The sequence below is a fragment of the Bos mutus genome, chromosome 13 (genome assembly GCF_027580195.1).
Source record: "Bos mutus isolate GX-2022 chromosome 13, NWIPB_WYAK_1.1, whole genome shotgun sequence".
Lineage (NCBI taxonomy): Eukaryota > Metazoa > Chordata > Mammalia > Artiodactyla > Bovidae > Bos > Bos mutus.
In genome coordinates this window covers 35273700-35288360 of record NC_091629.1, presented here as the reverse complement: position 1 = coordinate 35288360, position 14661 = coordinate 35273700, and positions in this window count along the sequence as shown.

Genomic DNA, 14661 nt, shown 5'->3' with positions numbered 1-14661 from the left:
AGATGAACAGATCAATGGCAGTTACAAAATCAGGCAAATAATAATTAAAATAATGGAATATACACATATACAAATACACCCATGAGCAAAGTGAAAACAGTCCTGGTGAACAAAGGAAATAAAAAATTATTTTTACCAGTTAAGAACAAAACTAACTTAAGCACAAACTGGAAAACAAAGCTAAAGCAAGGTGCCAAATGGGGAATAAAGCAATGAAAACAAAACTAATAAATATAGTGAGAGGAAAGTAAAGAAAGAAAGAATATATATGCAAAGTTAAATAGAGGTAGATGAAGAAGATTTATATACATTAAAGATTAACTGTAAGGAGAAAAGAATAGTAGGAAATACAAATGAAGGAATAAATGTAGACAAAATACAATAGGTTTAAAAAAATTAAAAATTAAAATCATAAAAAAGAAAAAAGAGAAAAAAACGGAAGAAGAAATAAAAAAGCAGAAAAAAAAAGGGAAAACTCCACAGAACTGTAAAAACCCAATGTAGAGGCAGAGATTTGTAAGAACAATAGCAAGTGTGACTAAATATACACATATACATATACACCCATAAGCAAAATCAAAACAGTCCAACAAAAATTAAGTACAATAGATTGACCTGGCAAACAAAGGAAACAAAAAATTTTATCTACCAGAACAAAATTAATTAAAGCACAAACTGGAAAACAAAACTAAAGCAAGGTGCTGATTGGGGAATAAAGCAATGAAAATAAACTAACAAATACGTTGAGAGGAAAGGAGAGAAAGAAAAGAAAGAAAGAATAGATATGGAAAGATAAATAGATGTAGCAAGGAGATCCAACCAGTCCATCCTAAAGGAGATCAGTCCTGGTGTTCACTGGAAGGACTGATGTTGAAGCTGAAACTCCAATACTTTGGCCACCTGATGCGAAGAGCTGACTCATTTGAAAAGACCCTGATGCTGGGAAAGATTGAAGGCAGGAGGAGAAGGGGATCGACAGAGGATGAGATGGTTGGATGGCATCACTGATTCAATGGACATGAGTTTGGGTAAAGTCTGGAAGTTGGTGGTGGACAGGGAGGCCTGGCATACTACAATCCATGGGGTTGCAAAGAGTTGGACACAACTGAGCGACTGAACTGAACTGATATACATTAAAGATTAACTGGAAGGAGAAAAGAACAGTAGGAAAAGCAAACAAAGAAATAAATGTATAAAAATAATAAATTAAGACACAGGTTTAAAAAATTAAAAATTTAAAAATAAAAACAAAACAGAAAAGAAAAAAAAGAGGAAAACTTCACAGAACTGTAAAAGCCCAATGTACAGACAGAGGTTTAATGACAACAATAAAAAGTGTGGCTGAGAGTAAAAAAAAAGCTCAAAAGCTTAATTGGATTTCTTAGTGCCAACAAAATCAACAACTACAACAGAGGGCGACATAACAGGAAAAAAAAAATCCAAAAGAATCTACAGAACAAGTCAGAAAATAAGAATAATGAATGTTTTTCTTGAGTCACTGCTGTCAGAGTCCTTTCCCTTGCTGGGAATCAGCCCACCTTACCTCCCTAGGAGGCCCTCCAACACTGTGTTGATATCTGGACCTTCTGTGGGGGCAGCTCTGAATCTAATCTGGTCCTACTCCTGTGTGTTCTTGCCTCCAATGTCCACAGCTATCAGAGTTAGTGCATTTTCTTTTGTGGGAACTCTGAATGTCCTTTTATGTATTCCATAGATGAGAGTCTGCCTAGTTGATCATGTGGATTTAATGTGCAACTTGTACAGCTGGTGGGAAGGTTTTGGGTCTTCTTCCTTAGCCACACTGCCCCTGGGCTTCAATTGTGGTTTTATTTCCACCTCTGTAGGTGGGTTGTCCACTGGGGTTTAGCTCCTAAGGCTGCCCTGGAGGGCTTGGGTTTGTCCCTATGAGTGCCAGGTGTGGAGGTGGTGTAGCTGCTTGGCTTGTGAGGACCCTGATGGTACCAAGTGTGCAGGGACTAGGACTGCCTCCGCAGCAGTAGTTATGGCCCTATCAGAGTCTTTTTTCGAGCCTCTTGTAGATGGCAATCAGAAGGCCTCTTTGGGCAGTCTTTCTCTGTAGCTCCACCCGTTAAGGCACTTAGAGGGATCCCTTGCCTGGGGTCCTTCTGTGTTGTTCTGTACATCAGTCTCATAGAAGAGCCCCCTGATTGGGTCCTACTCTGTAGACCAGCACATCAGGCATTTAAAGGGGCACCATGGGTAGGGTCCTACTCTGTAGTTCAGTGTGTCTGGCGCTGAACTGATGCCCGATGGGCTAGCCTTTTTATTGTTCAGTTGCCCATGCTGTCGAGTGGAGAGAGAGAGGCTATGGTGATGGCTCCACCCCCTACATATGACTCAGCGGTATTTCTTTGCTTCCATGGCTGCCTGGTTTTCCTCCACAGGCATTTCCCACCACAGTTTCCTCCCTCACATCCCCTCGATCCATCTCTCCGCTGTCAGCAGCAGCCCTCACCCTGGGATTACTCCACAATCCCTAAATTCTGGCTCCTGGCCACTGCCCCTTCCAGGACACCCATGTTCCTGCCTGGCATATGTATGGCTGCAGCAAGGACAGTCTGATTCTCATTCTATTTACTGCCACAGATCAGCTGTTTCACTCTTAGCCTTAAATGTTTCTTCTCTGACTCAGATAATTGCCCCACTGTGGGGTCAGACCCCTGCTTCAGTTCCCCCACCTGCAGAGGGCAATATCAGTCCTACTAACACTCCTGTTTTACCCCTAGTTCCTTTGTCCTACCGAGTTTTGCATGGTTCTATATATTCTTTTCCACTGGTCAAGTACTCCTGTCTGTTCTCAGCTGGTGTTCTGCATGCACTTCTGTGTCTGAAAGTATTCCTGATGTATCCATGAAGAACGATGTTCTCCATGGCCGCCTACTCCTCCACCATCTTGTTCTACCCTTACTTTGACTTTTTGCAGTTCTATAGGTTATTTATTTTTTTATTTTATTTTTTTGTGTTATTTTTTGTTGTCTTTCTTATTCTTTTCCTGCTGTAGTTATTTTTTAATATATAAATATTTTTATATATTTCTACTTAACTTTATTTTTTTTCCCTTTTATTCTTTTTTAAATCTCACCATGTTTGTTAGTTGGTTTTGTCTTCTTCGTTTTATTCTCCAGTTGGCACTCTGCTTTGGTCTTGTTTTCTGTTTTGTGTTTCAGTTAGTTTTGTTTTTAACTGATCGATATCATTTTTGGTTTCCTTTGCTCACCAGATCACTCTCTTATGCTTTCTTTTCTTTGGACTGCTTTGGTTCTCTCTCTCTCTCTCTGTGCATGTTCTCTTGTTTTTGTTATTGTTTTTCTGATTTTGTATACCATTTGACTTTTCTAGTTTTGCTTTTTTTGTTGTTTTTGTTTGTTTTACTCCCCTTTAATGCCATAACAAATGGCTTGTGGAATCTCAGCTCCCCAGCTGGAGTTTGGGCCTGAGCCTTTGATTGGGAGTGTTGGCTCCAGGATACTAGATTGCCAGAGAATTAATGACTCCAGGGAGTATTAATTAGTGAAAACTCCCACAAAGGCCTTCACCTGTATACAAGACCTGCCATCACCCAATTATTAGTAGCACCCAGTGCAGGACACCTCACCCAAATAACAAGCAAGGCAAAAATACAAACCCAATCATCAGCAAGCAGGCTTCCTACAGACATCCCAAAACGTACCATCTCACACAGCCCTGCTCATTAGAAGAAAAGAACTCACCTCCTCTTACTAGAACACAGATTCAAGACATCCCCAACACGAGGCCTACAAAAACCTCTGGACCAACCTAACCCACCAAGGGCAGAAACCAAAAGGAAGAAAGATGCTAAAGCCTGGGAAAAGGAGACCTGAAACACAGCAAGTTAGAAAAAATGAAAAGACAGAAAAATAATGTGCAAATGAAGGAATAAGATAAAAATACACAAGACCAAATAAATGAAGAGGAAATAGATAAATCCTCTGAAAAAGAACTGAGAGTAATGAGAGTAAAGATGACCCCCAAACCTCAAAAGCAGAATGGATAAAATGGAAGAATCAATGAACACATTTAACAAGAACCTAGAATAAATAAAGAATAAATAAACAGAGATGAACAATACAATTGTTGAAATTAAAAATTCTCTAGAAGGAATCTGTAGCAGAATAACTGAGGCAGAAGAATAGATAAGTGAGCTGGAAGAGAATTGTTGAAATAACTGCTGAAGAGCGGAATAAAGGAAAAAAGTATGAAAAGAATTGAGGATAGTCTAAGAGACCTCTAGGACAATATTAAACGCACCAACATTCAAATTATAAGGGTCCCAAAAGAAGAAGAGAAAAAAAACAAAAAAACCAAACATGGTCTGAGAAAGTTTGAAGTGGTTATAGTTCAAAACTCTCCTAATATGGGAAAAGACATAGTCAGCCAAGTTCAAGAAGGGCAAAGAGTTCCATTAAGGATAAACCCAAGGAAAAACATGCTGAGACACACACTAATAAAACTAACAAAGATTAAAGACAAAGAAAGAATACCAAAAGCAACAAGTAATATACAAGGGAAACCCCATGTGATTAATAGCTAATCTTTCAGGAGTCACTCTGCAGGCCAGAAGGGAATGGCAGGATATATTTAAAGTACTGAAAGGGGAAAATCCACAACAAAAATGACACTATCTGGAAAGGAGCTCTTTCAAAATTGATGGAGAAATTAAAATCTTTACAGATAAGCAAAAGTTAAGAAAATTTAGCACCACCAACCAGTTTTACAACAAACGCTAGAGGAACTACTATATGCAGGAAACACAAGAGAGTGGAAAGACTTACAAAAACAAATGAAAAGCAATTAAGAAATGCCAATAGGAGCAAATATATCAATAATTAATTTAAATGTAAATGGAATAAATGCTCCAACCAAAAGACACAGACTAACTGAGTGAATACAAAACCAACACCCACATATATGCTATTTACAAGAGACCCAACTCAGATCTAGAGACACATACATACTGAAAGTGAGAGGATGGAAAAAGATGTTTTCTGCAACTGAAAGAAAGTTGGAGTAGCAATTCTTTTATCAGACAAAATAGGCCTTAGTAAAGAATATTACAAGAGATATGGGAGAATACTACATAATGATCAAGGGATCAATCCAAGAAGAACAATTACAACAATTTACAACTTTAAATATTTGTGTATCCAACATAGGAGCATCTCAATATAAAGGGCAATACTAACAGACATAAATTGACAGTAACACAATAATAGTAGGGGGCTTTAATGCTCCACTTACACAAATGGACAGATCATCAAAACAAAAAATTAATAAGGAAACGTAAGCTTTAAGTGACACATTAAACCATGTGGACCTAATTAAAATTTTCAGGCTATTCCATCCAAATACAGAAGAATACACTTTATTCTTAAGTACACATGATACATTCTCCAGGATAGACCACATCTTGGGTCATAAATCAAGCCTCAGTAAATTTAAGAAAATTGAAATCATATCAAGCATCTTTTATGACCATAACACTATGAGACTAGATATAATTACACGGTGAAAAACTCCAAAAACAAAAGCACATGCAGATTAAACAATACATTTCTAAATAGCCAACAGGTTATCAAAGAAACAAAAAGGAAAGTAAAAAAATTCTTAGAAACAAATGACAATGAAAACATGATGACTCAAAACATATGAAATGCAGCAACAACAATTTGAAGAGGGAAGTTTAAAGCAACACAACCATATTTCAAGAAACAAGGAAAACATTGAATAGACAACCTAGCTCTACACCTAAAATAATTGGAAAAAGAAGAACAAAAAACCCCAAAGTTAGTATTAGGAAAGAAATCATAAAGTTAAGAGCAGAAATAAATGAAAAATAAATGAAAGAACCAATTGTAAAGATTAATAAAACTAAAAGCTGGTTTTGAGAAGATAAAATTGACAAACCATTAGCCAGACTCATCAAGAAAAAAAGAGAAAATAACAAATCAACATAATTAGAATAAAACACTTAGGAATAAATTTACCCAAAGAGACAGAAGACCTGTATGCAGAAAATTATAAGGCACTGATGAAAGAAATCAAAGATGACACAAACAGATGGAGAGCTATACAATGTTCTTGGATTAGAAGAATTAATATAGTGAAAATGACCATAAGACCTAAGGCAATCTACAGACTCAATGCTATCTTTGTCGAACAACCAAAGGTGTTTTTCACAGAACTAGAAAAAATAATTTCATAACTTGTGTGGAAACACAAAAGATCTTGAATAGCCAAAGCAACCTTGAGAAAGAAGTACAAAATATGAGGAATCAACTTTACTGACTTCAGACTATACTACACAGTTACAGTCATCAAGACAGTATGGTACTGGCACAAAAACAGAAATATAGACAAACAGAACAAGATAGAAAGATAAATCCATACACCTCTGTTCACCTTGCTTTTGACAAAGGAGGAAAAATAAAATAAACAATGGAGAAAAGACAGTCTCTTCAAAAAGTGGTGCTGGGAAAACTGGTCAACTACATGTAAAAGAATGAAATTAGAACACCTAACACCGCACACAAAAATAAACTCAAAATGGATTAAAGATCTAAATGTAAGACCAGAACTATGAAACTTGGAGGAAAACATAGGTAGAATGTTCTATGACATAAAACTCATCAATATCCAATATGACCCACCTCCTAGAGCAATGGAAATAAAAACAAAAATGAACAAATGGGACTGATCCATGGGGTCGTGAAGAGTTGGACACGACTGAGCGACTAAACTGAACTGAAACTTAAAAGCTTTTACACAACATAGGAAACTATAAGCAATGTGAAAAGACAACACTCAGAATGGGAGGAAATGATAGCAAATGAAACAACTGACAAAGGATTACTTTCTAACATATAAAAGCTGCTCATACAACTCAATACCAGAAAAACAAACAACCCAATCAAAAAGTGGGCAAAAGACCTAAACAGACATTTATCCAAAGAAGACATGCTGCTACTGCTGCTAAGTCGCTTTAATCGTATCCGACTCTGTGTGACCCCATAGACGGCAGCCCACCAGGCTCCCCGTCCCTGGGATTCTTCAGGCAAGAACACTGGAGTGGGTTGCCATTTCCTTCTCCAATGCATGAAAGTGAAAAGTGAAAGTGAAGTCGCTCAGTCGTGTCCGACTCCTAGCGACCCCATGGACTGCAGCCTACCAGGCCCCTCCATCCATGGGATTTTCCAGGCAAGAGTACTGGAGTGGGTTGTCATTGCCTTCCCCGGCTGCTGACCTAACAAGTGACAATTTTATTTATAAAATGGGCCTAACAGTCTACAGCTTCACTTGAGCATAAGTAAAAGAACAAACATGAACTTGTCTGGAGATAAGAAATACACACTAGATACATTTAAAACAGGATATAAATTCAGATGGCTAATAAAAACATGCTCAACATTGCTCATTAGAGAAATGCAAATCAGAACTGCAATGTGATATTATCTCACACTGGTCAGAATGTTGTTGTTTTTGTTCAGTCACCAAGTCATTTCTGACTCTTCATGATCCTATGCACTGTAACATGCCAAACTTCCCTGTCTCTCACCATCAGAATGGCCATCATCAAAAAAAAAAAAAAAAAAAACTACCAAAAATAAATGCTGGAGAGTGGAGGATGTGGATAAAAGGGAATCCTCTTGTACTGTTGGTGGGAATGTTAACTGACACAACCACTATGGATAACAGTATGGGGATTCCTTAAAAAATTAAGAATAAAACTACTATATAACCCAACAATCCCACTACTGGGCATATATGCTGAGAAAGCCATAATTGAAAAAAATAAATGTACCCCAATATTCATTGCAGCATTGCTAGTTACAATAGCTAGGACATGGAAACAACCTACATGTCCATTGGCAGATGAACAGATAAAGAAGCTATGGTAATATATCACTCAACCATAAAAAGGAACATATTTGAGTCAGTTCTAATGATGTGGATGAACCTTGAGCCTATTATAAAGAGTGAAGTAAGTCAGAAAGAGGAAAACAAATATCATATATTAATGCAGCCTAGATTCCTAGGCTTCCCTGACGTCTCAGCAGGTAAAGAATCCATTTACAATGCAGGAGACACAGGAAACATGGGTTCAATCCCTGGATCAGGAAAATCCCCTGGAGGAGGAAATGGCAACCCACTACAGGATTCCTGCCTGAAAAAAATCCTGTGGACAGAGACTGGTGGGCTATAGTCCGAAGAGTCAGACATGACTGAATGACTAAGCAGGCATGCACACATATGCATTGTAACTATGGAATCTAGAAAGATGGTACTGATGAACCTATTTGCAGAGCAGAAAGGGAGACACAGACATAGAGAACAGACTTGTGGACACAAAAGGAAAGGAAAGGGTTGGACGAACGGAGAAAGTAGCATAGAAACATATAAATTCAGTTCAGTTCAGTTCAGTTCAGTCGCTCAGTTGTGTCCAACTCTTTGCGACCCCATGGACTGCAGCATGCCAGGCCTCCTGGTCCATCACCAACTCCCAGAGTTTACCAAAACTTGTCCATTGAGTCGGTGATGCCATCCAACCATCTCATCCTCTGTCGTCCCCTTCTCCTCCTACCCTCAATCTTTCCCAGCATCAGGGTCTTTACAAATAAGTCAGCTCTTTGCATCAGGTGGCCAAAGTATTGAAGTTTCAGCTTCAACATCAGTCCTTCCAATGAGTATGCAGGACTGGTCTCCTTTAGGATGGACTGGTTGGATCTCCTTGCAGTCCAAGGGACTCTCTAGTCTTCTCCAATACCACAGTTCAAAAGCATCAATTCTTTGGCGCTCAGCTTTCTTTATAGTCCAACACTCATATCCATACATGACTACTGGAAAAACCATAGCCTTGACTAGACGGACCGTTTTTGCAAAGTAATGTCTCTGCTTTTCAATATGCTGTCTAGGTTGGTTATAACTTTCCTTCCAAGGAGTAAGCATCTTTTAATTTCATGGCTGCAGTCACCATCTACAGTGATTTTGGAGCCCCGCCCCCCAGCCCCCCCAAAAATGTCTGCCACTGTTTCCACTGTTTCCCTATCTATTTGCCATGAAGTGATGGGACCAGATGCCACGATCTCCATTTTCTGAATGTTGAGCTTTAAGCCCACTTTTTCACTCTCCTCTTTCACTTTCATCAAGAAGCACTTTAGTTCTTCTTCACTTTATGCCGTAAGAGTTGTGTCATCTGCATGTCTGAGGTTATTGATATTTCTCCCAGCAATCTTGATTCCAGCTTGTGCTTCATCCAGCCCAGCATTTCTCATGATGTACTCTGCATATAAGTTAAATAAGCAGAGTGACAATATACAATCTTGACGTACTCCTTTTCCTATTTGGAACCAGTCTGTTGTTCCATGTCCAGTTCTAACTGTTGCTTCCTGACCTGCTACAGATTTCTCAAGAGGCAGGTCATGTGGTCTGGTTTTCCCATCTCTTTCAGAATTTTCTACAGTTTATTGTGATCCACACAGTCAAAGGCTTTGGCATAGTTAATAAAGCAGAAATAGATGTTTTTCTGGAACTCTCTTGCTTTTTTGATGATCCAGCGGATGTTGGCAATTTGATCTCTGGTTACCATATGTAAAATAGATAGCCAGTGGAAATTTGCTGATGACTCAGGGAACTCAAATCAGTGCTCTGTGACAACCTAGAGGGGTAGGATGGGGTAGGAGGTGGGAGGGAGGAGACATATGTTTACCTATGGCTCATTCATGCTGATTTATGACAGAAACCAACACAATATTGTGAAGCAATTATCCTTCAATTAGAAATAAATAAATTGTTTTCAAAAAAGAAAGCATGAAACAAGATGTCCAGCCTATATTCCTCTCAGCTTGAAACCTAGTTCTTTTAAAATCAGGCTCCTCTGCTGAGTTTATGATCATTGTCTCTATCCAAAATGATTATTACCTTTCTTGTCAAACACCTGTTCTCCTCAAGATTTAAGAGTATCAAAAAAAAGTAGGGACTGAAATCAAGAAGGACTCTGTGGGGTTCCCAGGCATAAATCCTTTCTGTGTCCCCCATTTCTCATTTGTGGGAAATAGGGTTTATTCAGCCTCCAGGACCTTCCCTGAGTTCCAAATGGCAGGTTCAACCACTTGCTAATCAGGGAAGAGAGGGGATGCAGAAATGGAAGAGCAATCAACAAACTATAGTGCAGCATTCTGTTTGCAGATGACATGATAGTATACACAGAAAATTCTAAAGATGCTACCAGAAAATTATTAGAGTTTATCAATGGATTTGGTAAAGTTGCATGCTACAAACATAATACACAGATATCTGTTTCATTTCTACACACTAACAACAAAAGATCAGAAAGAGAAATTCAAGAAACAATTCCATTTGTTTTTGTATCAAAAAGAAAAAAGAGTCTAGTAAAAAAACCTACCTAAGGAGACAAACCTGTACTCCAAAAACCATGATGTTGATGAAAGAAATTGAAGAAGACACAAACTAATGGAAAGATATACCATGTTCGTGGATTGGAAGAATCAATATTGTCAAAGCCACTAACTACCCAAGGCAATCTACAGATTCAATGCAATCCCTATCAAATTACCAATGGCATTTTTCTTAGAACTAGAACTAAAAAAAATCTCATTTTTTTTTTAAAAGGAGACATAAAAAACCCCTTATAGCCAAAGCAATCTTGAGTAAGAAAAATGGAGCTGGAGGAATCAGACTCTCTGTCTTCAAACTATACTACAAAGCTACAGTCAGAAAAACAGTATGGGACTGGCAAAAAAAATAGAAATATAGATCAATGTAACAGGATAACCCCCCCCCCCCAAAATGAACCTATTCACCCATGGCCAATTAATTTATGACAAAGGATGCAAGACTACAAGATGTTGAAAAGACAGTCTCTTTAACAAATGGTGCTTGGAAAACTGAACAGCTACATGTGGAAAAATGAAATCAGATAATTCTTTAACTCTACACACAAAAATAATCTCAAAATGCATTAAAGACATAACCGTGAGACCAAACACTATAAAACTGCTAGAGAAAAACACTAGCAGAACACTCTCTGACATAAATTGTAGCAATATCTTTTTCTGTCCATCTCTCAGAATAATGAAAACAAAACCAAAAATAAACAAATAGGGCATACTTAAACCCAAAAAGCTTCTGCACAACAAAGGAAACAATAAATGCAAATATAACCCAGAGATTGGCAAAAAATATTTGCAAATGATGTGACCAACAAGGGATAAAGTTACAAACAGCTCATGATGCTTAACTGCATTAAAACAAACAACCAAATCAAAAATTGGCAGAGGACCTAGATAAATATTTCTCCAAAGAAGATATACAGATCACCTACAGGCATATGAAAAGATGTTCAACTTCATGAATTATTGGATAAATGCACATCAAAACTACAGTGAGATATCACCTCACAGCAGCCAGAATGGCTACCATCAGAAAATCCACAAACAATAAATGCTGTAGAGAGTGTGGAGAGAAGGGAACCCTCCTACACCATTGGTAGGAATGTAAATTGGTACAGGTCACTTACCTAGAACCAGACATCCTGGAGTGTGAATTCAAGGGTACCTTAGGAAGCATTACTACGCACAAACAGTGGAGGTGATGGAATTCCAGCTGAGCTATTTAAAATCCTAAAAGACGATGCTATTAAAGTGCAGCATTCAATATGTCAACAAATTTGGAAAACTCAGAAGTGACCGCAGGACTGGAAAAGATCAACTTTCATTTCAATACCCGAAAAGGGCAATGACAAAGAATGTTCAAACTACCGTATAATTGTTCTCATTTTGCAAGGTTATGCTCAAAATCCTTCAAGCTAAGCTTCAGCAGGATGTGAACCAAGAACTTCCACATGGATAAGTTGGATTTAGAAAAGGAAGAGTAACAAAAGATCAAATTGCCAATGTCCATTGGATCATAGAAAAAGCATAAGAATTCCAGGAAAATGTCTACTTCTGCTTCCTCGACTAATTCTAAAGCTTCTGACTGTGTGGATCACAACAAACTGTGGAAATTCTTAAAGAGATGTGAGTACCAGACCATATCACCTGTCTTCTGATAAATCTGTATGCAGGTCAAAAAGCAACAGTTTCAACTTTTCATGGAACAGACAGGTTCAAAATTGGGAAAGGAGTAAGAGAAGGCTTAAAGTGTCTACATAGCTCTGAAACTGCAGGAAAAATGTTTTCGTGAACCTGGGAATTGGAGACTGATGGCAAAAGAAATATTTTTCACCAGTGAAAATTGGATAGTTGCTGCTATGACTTTTCAGAAAAATACACTGGTTAATTTTTCTTTTCATTATAACAAGAGCTTTGGTCATGATTTTGAATTTTCTGAAACGAAATGGATGCTTCTGACTTCTTGCTGGGAAGTCATCTGATAGCACGATTTTGGGTAATCAGGGGAACGAGAGATATGGCAGTCAGTGCTCACAGAACACTCTCTACTGACATCTTTTCTTAAGGAATGGTACAATGTTTCCTATGTGTGTCTTTACACAACTTTGAAATAACCAGTAAAATGCTTTTGTGAACCTGGGAATTGGGCTCTTTTGCTAAAACCAATATTTTCTACCAGCAGAAGGTGGAAAATTGCAACCTTAGAACTTGCCAGAAAAACCCACTGGTGCATTTTTCTCTTCATTACAACAACAGCTTGGTCAGGATTTGAGTTTTCTGAAAGCAACAGACTGCTTGCCATTTCTTGCTGGGAAGTCACCTGACAACACTGTTTCACCAAATCAGGGAATAAACGAGTATGGCATTCAACACTTAAGGAACACTCTCCGCTGATATCTTTTCTCATAGAATGGTCCCTTGTGTCCTAGGTATGTCTTTACACAACTCTGAAGCAGCCAGTAAACATACCTTGTGAACATGGGAATTGGGCCCTTGCAGCAAAAGCAACATTTTCCACCTGGGAAAGCTGGATAATTGAAGCCTCAAACCTGTCAGAAAAACACACTGGTTTATTTTTATCTTAATTACAATTACAGTTTTGGTCAAGTTTTTGAGTTTTCTGGACCTAACAGGTTTCTTGCCACTTCTTGCATGTCATCTGATAGTATATTTTCACCTAATCAGGGTACCAACAGGTATGGCAGTCAAAACTCACAGAACCCTCTACCCCGATTTCTTTTCTCATAAAATTGTACAGTGTGCCCCAGGTGTATCTTTACACAGCTCTAAAACAGCTGTGAAAAATGTTTTTGTGAACCTGGGAATTGGGATCTGATGGCAAAAAAAAAAAAAAAGTATTTTCCCCCAGTGAAAGCTGGATAGTTTCAGCCTTAAACTTGCCAGATAAACACACTGGTTAATCTTTCTCTTCACTACAAAAAAAGCTTTGGTCGTGATTTTGAATTTTCTGAAATAAAAAGGATGCTTCAGACTTCTTGCTGGGAAGTCATTTGACAATAGACTTTCATATAATAAAAGAAACAAAAGGTTTGGCAGTCAACACCCACAGAACACTCTCCCTGACCTCTTTTCTTTTGGAATGCTACATTGTGCCTAGGAGTGTATACACAGCTCTGAAACTAAAGGGAAAAATCTTTTTGTGAACCTGGTAATTGGAGCCTGATGGAAAAAGAAGTATTTTTCCACTGTGAAAGCTGGATATCTTCAGCCTCAAAAGTGCCAGAAAAACACACTGGTTCATTTCTCTCTTCATTATAACAAGTGATTTGTTCTAGTTTTGGAGTTTTCGGAAAGCAACAGAGTGCTTGCCACTTCTTGTTAGGAAGTCATCTGAAAGAGTTTCACCTAATCAGAGTAGCAATTGGTATGGTGTTCAACACTCACAGAAGGCACTCACCTAGCATCATTTCTTATAGAATAGCTACAATGTGTCCTAGAAGTGTCTTTACATAGCTCTGAAACTGCAGGGAAAATTACTTTTGTGAACCTGGGAATTGGGGCTTGATGGCAAAAGTATTTTCCTCCAGTGAAAGCTGGATAGGTGCAACTTTAAACTTGCCAGAAAACACACTATTTCATTTTTTCATTTCATTAAAACAACAGCTTTGGTTGTGATTTTGTTTTCTGAGAGCAACAGGCTGCTTCCCACATCTTGCTGGGAAGTTATCTGGCTGTACAGTTTCATGTAATCAGAGTAACAACAGGTATGGCAGTCAACACTCACAGAATTCTCTCCTGTAGTTTGTATTTTTTAATGACATCTTTTCTCATGGAATGATACAGTGTGTTCTAGATGTGTCTTTACATCACTCTGAAACAGTTTGGAAACATGCTTTTGTGAACCTGGGAATTGGACCCATGTGGTAAAAGCTATATTTTCCACCTTTGGAAGTTAGATAATTGCAGCCTCAAAAGCTTTAGAGAAACACACTGTTCATTTTCTCCTTATTTAAAAACAGCTTTGGTCGAATTTTTGAGTTTTCTGGGAAAAAAAAGTCAGCTTGCCACTTCTTCCTAAGAAATCATCTGACACTACAGTTTTACCTAAACAGGGTAAAAACAGGTATGACACTCAGCATTCACAGAACAGTCTTCCCTGACCACTTTTCTCATGGTATGGTACAGTGTTTCCTAGGTGTGTCTTTACAAAGCTCTTGAAATGCAGGGAAACATTCTTTTGTGAACCTGGGAA